The sequence below is a fragment of the Mus caroli genome, chromosome 4, assembly GCF_900094665.2.
Source record: "Mus caroli chromosome 4, CAROLI_EIJ_v1.1, whole genome shotgun sequence".
NCBI classification, from domain to species: domain Eukaryota; kingdom Metazoa; phylum Chordata; class Mammalia; order Rodentia; family Muridae; genus Mus; species Mus caroli.
The window spans coordinates 20,664,921-20,672,067 of record NC_034573.1 but is presented as its reverse complement, the minus strand read 5'-3'; the positions used below and the strand labels follow the sequence as shown (position 1 = coordinate 20,672,067).

Below are 7,147 nucleotides of genomic sequence, written 5' to 3'. Positions count from 1 at the left end.
GGGAGGGAAGGAAGGAAGGAAGGAAGGAAGGAAGGAAGGAAGGAAGGAAGGAAGGAAGGAAGAAAAATGGCCATCTAACCAAAAGCAATCTACAGAGTTAATGCAATCCCCATCAAAATTCCAACTCAATTCTTCAGAGAGATAGAAAGAGAAATTCTCAAATATATCTGGAATAACGACGATGACAACAACAACAACAACAACAAACAGGATAGCAAAAACCATTCATCCCTAACCTCAAGCTATACTACAGAGGAACAGTGATAAAAAGCCACATGGTATTGGTACAGAGACAGGCAATTAAATTAATGGAATAGAATTGAAGACCCAGAAAGGAAACCACACACCCATTTCTTTTTTATTTTAAGATAATAGAATTATACTACCACCATCACCTCCCTTTCATTTCTCCCTGGAAACTTTCCCATATACCCCTCCTTGCTGTCTTCAAATTCTTGGGATCTTTTGTTCATTAATTGTTGTTACCTGTTCATTAATTGATATTACATGTTGTTACTTGTGTAGGTATTGACCTGTGTGAAGGAGGGAAAAAGATTAAAGGTGTGACACAAGAAGGGATTAAGGGAGTGATGACTTCAGAGCACGACCACACCCATCCAGTTGGCAACTTATGAAAAAAAAATACTAAGGAAAAACTTAGAGACAGAACGGGAAGATTGAGGGAAGTAGATTTCAGATTTCAAGACAGTCCTAGTCTACAGAGCAATTTCTTCCTTCCTGCTGTATGAGAATATAGATGTGGATAGATCTCTAAATTTCTCTATAACACCCTGTCTGCCTGCACTCTACCATGACTCCTACAATAATGATAAAGGACTAAACCTCTGACCTGTACACCAGCCTATAATTAAATGTTTTCCCTTATAAGTGTTACTATGCTCACAGTGAATCCTCACCGCAGTAGAAACCCTAACTAGATACAACCACTGGCATTGGTGAAACACTGGAAAAGATTATTTTAAATATCTGTACCTGGTGATTTCTAACCAGTTGTTTTTAGTAGGAATATTGTTATCACATATATTCTTCCCTAAACTGAGGTTAGAGACTGTGTTTCACTTGTTTTTAAATTCTGTGTTGCTCTTCACACTGGAAGTTCACGAATGATATTTGCTCTACATGACTTAATAGTTCAAATATTCAATTTCTATGAACATTTCGCTCTATTCCTTGATAATAGCATTTGTTAAAATGTCCATAAAACTAGATGCTGGTGACAAGAAATATCAATCATTGATGAAGTAAGTAGAATGAAAGCGATTTTTGAATCTTTGGTAGGAATACCTATAAAGAAAGAGTCAATGAAAAGTTTACTTTCATGTTCTTTTTCCTATTGAAAAATAATTCCAACCTTTAAATACTTAATTTAAAATTTATTTTTATTCATTTATTTTATTTATTTGCATTCAACTTATTGAGATAAACAGGTGATGCTTTTACATATGAATGTGTCAATCATGGAAATCTATTCTCTGCCTAAGAGATTTTTTTTTTATCTTTACACTGAACCATATACAGTGATAGACCTTATATATGTATGTGAAAGTTTGTGTATATAAAATCTTTATATCTATAAAAAGAACCATATATCAATAAATATGTATGTTCTGTCTTGAGTATGTTTTGTGCTGTTGTCAGGTATAAGATTTATGTATTTGCCACAAGTAGTTGTCTTATCACAGAAAGCTTTAACTTAGGAAACATTTTATAAGTTCCTTCATCGACTTATTTTTATTGAATTGTGATGTTTCATGCTTCAAAAGCAGCTATGTCAATAAGGGAATGCACTTCTAAAATAGAGGCAGCATTTCATTTTTCTGGACTCTATCAGAATATAATCTTAACCCCAGGCTTTAAAAAGACTATAAAATATTAAAATAAATTGTTTTTATTATGTCCCACTAACATTCAACTACAACAGAAGAATTTTATTTTTGCACAAATCACAGATTTTCTTTTTAGAATTTCTATTAAATATTTTATTCTTATCTTTATAATGGAATATTACATGAATATTAAATGAAAATTAGGAAATCTATGGTACCTGCTAGAATATAAAAAATGCTTAATCATACACTAAAATACAAATTTTGCTTAATTCCATTTATATAAAATATATAGTGAAGGAAACATCATAGAAATAAAATGCACTGAATGCTTAGGCAGCACATATACTAAAATTGGAAGAATACAGAGAAAATTAGCAGGGCCCCTGTATAAGGATGACATGCAAATTCATGAAGCCTTCCATATTTAAAAAAAAAAAAAAAACAGAAAAGAAAAGGAATAAAATGTAGAATAAAACTGCAAATCCTAGGAGGAAGAATGAAGAGAGAGCTACAGGTATTTCTGAGATCTGTATAGGAGTTTATGGAAAAGGTTCTGAAAGTATATAACTATACTTATAAGCTAAAGCTACCATATTACTTATTTAAAACTGGCTAAAATATTAAACACTCTGTTGTATTTTCTACTACAACAAAACACTTGAAAATTGACATTAATGAAAATTAACATAGACACATTTTATTTAGTTTAATACGTGTGGTTATTCTGAGATTAATGCATTAGAAGAATGTGATTTGTACTTCTCTATGATTATAATCTATAAATAAGAATATGCTGTGTCTTTGTCTTGTATTACCTTGCCATTTTAAAGACATGTTGTCTTTTAGTATAGAAATTACAATGAAATTCCATGTAATCTATATGAAATATAATTCAAAAAACACTTTCATAAATATTATGGTCAGATTTTTTTAAAAAACAATGTCAATAATTTTGTTTGAAGAAAATATTTATTTGTAGAAGTTGAGAGTAAAATTATTAATAATACATTTATTGAGCTTAAAATATACTTAAATAATTAAAAATAAAAAATTAAAATATACCTAAATAAAATAATGAACATCATTAAGTAATGTACAAACAAGAAGGCTTGCCAATATTAAATTATGTGATGATGTACACCTCTAACCTGAGAACTACCCAGCCATTATTATCTTCCCAAGATATCAATATTCCAACGTGGAAGGATGAAGCTCATGATTTCTCAAAACCAGCAAACTAGCTGTTGTTAGTTGATAGCGTCTGAGTGAGAGAACATTCTTTTTTTTTAAGGGTGTGAGCTCTGGTAGATCAACAATGGTTTAGTGAATGACCACTAGTGAGCATATTAACAATAAAAATTAGACATTGTGAGTTACTTATTAAAGGGGACTATAATAAAATCTGGTGGGAGGTAGGGGGACTGGGAAGACTTAGAAGAAGCAGTGGGTTGATAAATATGCATGCTTGATATTTTAAATTAATAAAAGTATATTTTTGAACTATAACAAATATATAAGTATAAACATATAAATATATGTAATAACTAGTAATGCAAAAGGTCATGAATCTTAAAGAAAGTAAAGAAGTACATTTAAGAGGGTTTAGAGGTAGGAAAGAGTGGGAAGACATGAGTTATAGTATTATAATTTCAAAAAAATAATAGATCCAATTAAAAATAATAATACATTTTCTTAGATTTATGTTAATAATCATTATTAAATAACTGTGTGTTGATATTTGATCCTAAGAGAATTTTTAAAATAATGTGACATAGTTTTCAGTAAGAACAATTAATAAAGAAAGGCAATTAAAATAGAAGACAAGGACAGTGGATAAAATGTCATCACTACTTTCAATTTCACTGAGTCTAATCCTCCCATCTTCCTTTGTTTTCCCTTTTTCTCCCTCTACCCTCCTTGCCTTCCTTTTTCTTCCTTTCTCTTTACTCTTCCCTTGTCACTGTAACAATGTTTTACTTCATTTTTTTTTTTGCTAGAAAAAAAATCTGTGAAATTGTTTGAAAGATTCTGTTATTATGCAAGAAAGAAATACAATCTTATCTTATATACCCACCCCTTTAGGCCATTCATTTTTTAGTTTAAGCTATAATTTACGCCTATTAGAATTTAAAAGTTAGAGGGCTGATATCCAAAATATATAAAGAACTTAAGAAACTAGACATCTACAAACCAAATAAACCCAAATAGAAAATAGGGTACTGATCTAAACAGAGAATTCCCAACAGAGGAAACTCCAATGGCTGAGAAACAGGTAAACAAGTGTTCAACATCCTTAGTCATCAGGGAAATGCAATCAAAACAACTCTGAGATTCCATCTTATACCTGTCACAATGGTTAAGATGAAAACCTCAAGCAACAGCTCATGCTGGCAAGGATGTGAAGCAAAGACAGTCCTCCATTGCTGGTGCGAGTATAAACTTATACAATCAACTTGGAGTTTTATAAGAAAACAAGGAATAGTTCTTCAAGACCCAGCTGTACCACTCCTAGTCATATACCCAAGAAATGCTCCAACATACCACAAGAATTCTTCCTCAACTATGCTCACAAAAGCTTTGTTCATAATAACCAGGGACTGGAAACAACCTAGATGTTCCTTAACCAAAGAATGGAAGAAGAAAATGTAGTAAAATACAATGGAATATTACTCAACTATTAAAAACAGTGACATCATGAAATTTGTAGGTAAGTGGTTGGAACTGGGAAAAAAAAAATCATCATGACTGAAGATCTGGGGAGAGAGAAAGAATTCTGGGATAGAATCAGTCAGGGAATTCCCCTGGAAGATGTGACAAGAAGGACACATGGTATCTGAACACAGGTAACCAAGCATGTGGCTAAGTTATAGCCAGTCAGAGAGGAGCCTAGATAGATGGCCAAGATAATTGTAAATGTATTTTGATTCTGACTTTTATTTCTGGGAGCATGGAGCTGCAGCCTCAACCAGGCCTAACTTCTATAGATGGCACCCAACCTAATGGCAATTAGAATACAATCTTACAGCATTAAAAGGCACAGGTAAAAAGTGGGGGAAAGTCAGGCTAGCAGGACAAGAGGTCTGGTCTCTTAAAACAAACAAACAAACAAAAAAACAGATCAAAGCTAAAGCATCCCAGAACAACTAGAAAGGAAGTTTCTAGGCAAGGAGCAGGCACCTACAGAGAGACCGTATAGAAGGTGGCTTTTTAAAGAAGCCCTAGCTAAATTTAAAAGTAGAACACAGAAGTAGGTGCTTCATCCAAGGGCAGAGCCGCTGAGGGGGAGTAACCAGGCTCCCATTTACACAGGTAATGAACGCAGCAGATACAGAGGCGGAGAGCAGAACAGTGAAGCCTTAGGTTCTCTGCTGTGGCCAATTTGCCCTGTAAGCAATCAGTGTGTGTGTGCGCGCGCGCGTGCGTGTGTGCGCGTGCCCGTGTGCGTGTGTTTGGTCTTGGCCAGGCCCAGGACAGCATCTGGGCTAAAACTGAGAAGGTTAGGCTGATTCCATGACAGACTTCAAATTGGCAGTTAAGAAGAAGAGGCCTAAAAACTGGACAAGTCCAGGCAAGCCCCGGCAAGTCAATTACTGATAGAGAAAAACCCACGCTCCAACCTTCAGGCAGAGAAAATACAACGTACCAGCCACCTGGCCTAAAGCAATTTCCAGAATTCCTCAGCTACTTTCTCATTAACAGTTCTCAGAGTGCTCCTGCAAGTTCCCAGCCTCCACACCCAGGTAATGGAATGTTTAAGATGCACCCAACAGATTAACATAGAGGTCACCTACACCGGACCTCCCTAATATGCTTTAAATCAGGCCCATAAGCTCACTTGGGTGTCTATCTTGGTAATGGGGAGACCCCAGCATGCTGGACTTCTGCAGAATAAAATTATATTTGAGTCCAGGATGTCATTCTTCCGTGAATCACAGACACTTAACAAACACAGAAACACAGGAGACAGAGACAGGCAGATTTCTGTGCATTTTAGACCAGACAGGGCTACACAAAGAAGTCTGGACCACGCCCTCTGCTGATAAGATAAAGCCGATTGCAAAGGACAGTCTAAAATTCAAATTGAAACATTCCCCCGCCCCCCACCCCGGGTATGTTCTGACAAACATCTAATGCAATATTAAACAGTATAATTTCATACTCTTAAATATTGAATACTTAGCCCCAAACCTAAGGCAACAATTAATCTTTTTACTCTGAAAACTTTTCCTTTGAAATGTAGAATATAACTAGACTCACACGCCAAAACTATCCTCCCCCCCTTTTTTTTTTTTATACAATGTGCTATTTCCTCTGTGTGTTACAAAAGTTTGATAATCTACATTGATTTGGTATTTAATAATATCTTTCCTATGAGGATAATATTGTTTGCAAATTTTTTGGTCATCAAAGGACATCTTGGTAATTTTAGTCTTTAGCATTTATAAATAAAGTTTTAAATAAATTGGTTAAAAATTAAGAACACAATTGCTAGATTTTATAATGCCTATCTTCCCTTTTTATTTTTGCCCTTATATGTATTTCTTGTGCTTTCCCTTTTTGTATTTCTTTCTTTTGTTTGTTTTTGTCCTGTTCTGGTTTGTTTGTTTTTATATTATTACATATTATTTTATTATTTTTTTTAGATGCCTATTTGTTTTCTAATGAAAGAGAAGGGTTGTGAATTTGAGTGTGTGTGTGTGAGGGGGGGGGGGGTGAAGACGACCTGAAAGGAGTTGGAGGGAACAGAAACCATAATTAGAATATATTTTATGGAAAAAAAAATCTATTTTCAATAAAACAGGAAAAAAGGTTTCTCTCTCTTTACTTATGAAATATAACATTGTGAGTATCTATATTAGGTGTCTCCCCTTTAATAGGAATTAGATCTTCATTGACTTTTGTCACTCAGGTTCAAAGTTAAGCATTTTTTAACAACAATTATTATTTCAGATAGCTTGAAAGTGAATGGCTGAAACTGATTTTGTTTTCTGTCAAAGAAACTCCTGCTACACTGGGGACTAAAACTTGGAGGCATAAGAATAACTCAGTAATAGAGTCATGCATTTTATCCACGGCACTTAACAAATGATCACGTAAAAGCTATTTGCCAAAGACACTACAATGGAGATTAAATTAATGAAGTATAAGAGACAAAATATCCAGCTCTAGCTTATTGAAAAATTGCAGATTGTCTTCAGTACAAATACCAAAAATTAAGATTCACAAATAATGGTACTTCTTTGGAACATAGAATAGCAAGTGAAAACACAGGCAGCAACAGAAGGTGCATTTGTGTG

At 34.0% G+C, this 7,147-nt stretch overlaps 1 non-coding gene across 1 annotated transcript; it reads left to right on the top strand.

Annotated features, from left to right (window-relative positions):
- Window positions 1-2,175: 2,175 nt before the first annotated feature.
- LOC115031081 lies at window positions 2,176-2,278 on the top strand. Its single transcript, XR_003836646.1, has one exon. It is a non-coding gene; the product is annotated as a U6 spliceosomal RNA (small nuclear RNA).
- The last annotated feature ends 4,869 nt before the right edge of the window (window positions 2,279-7,147 follow it).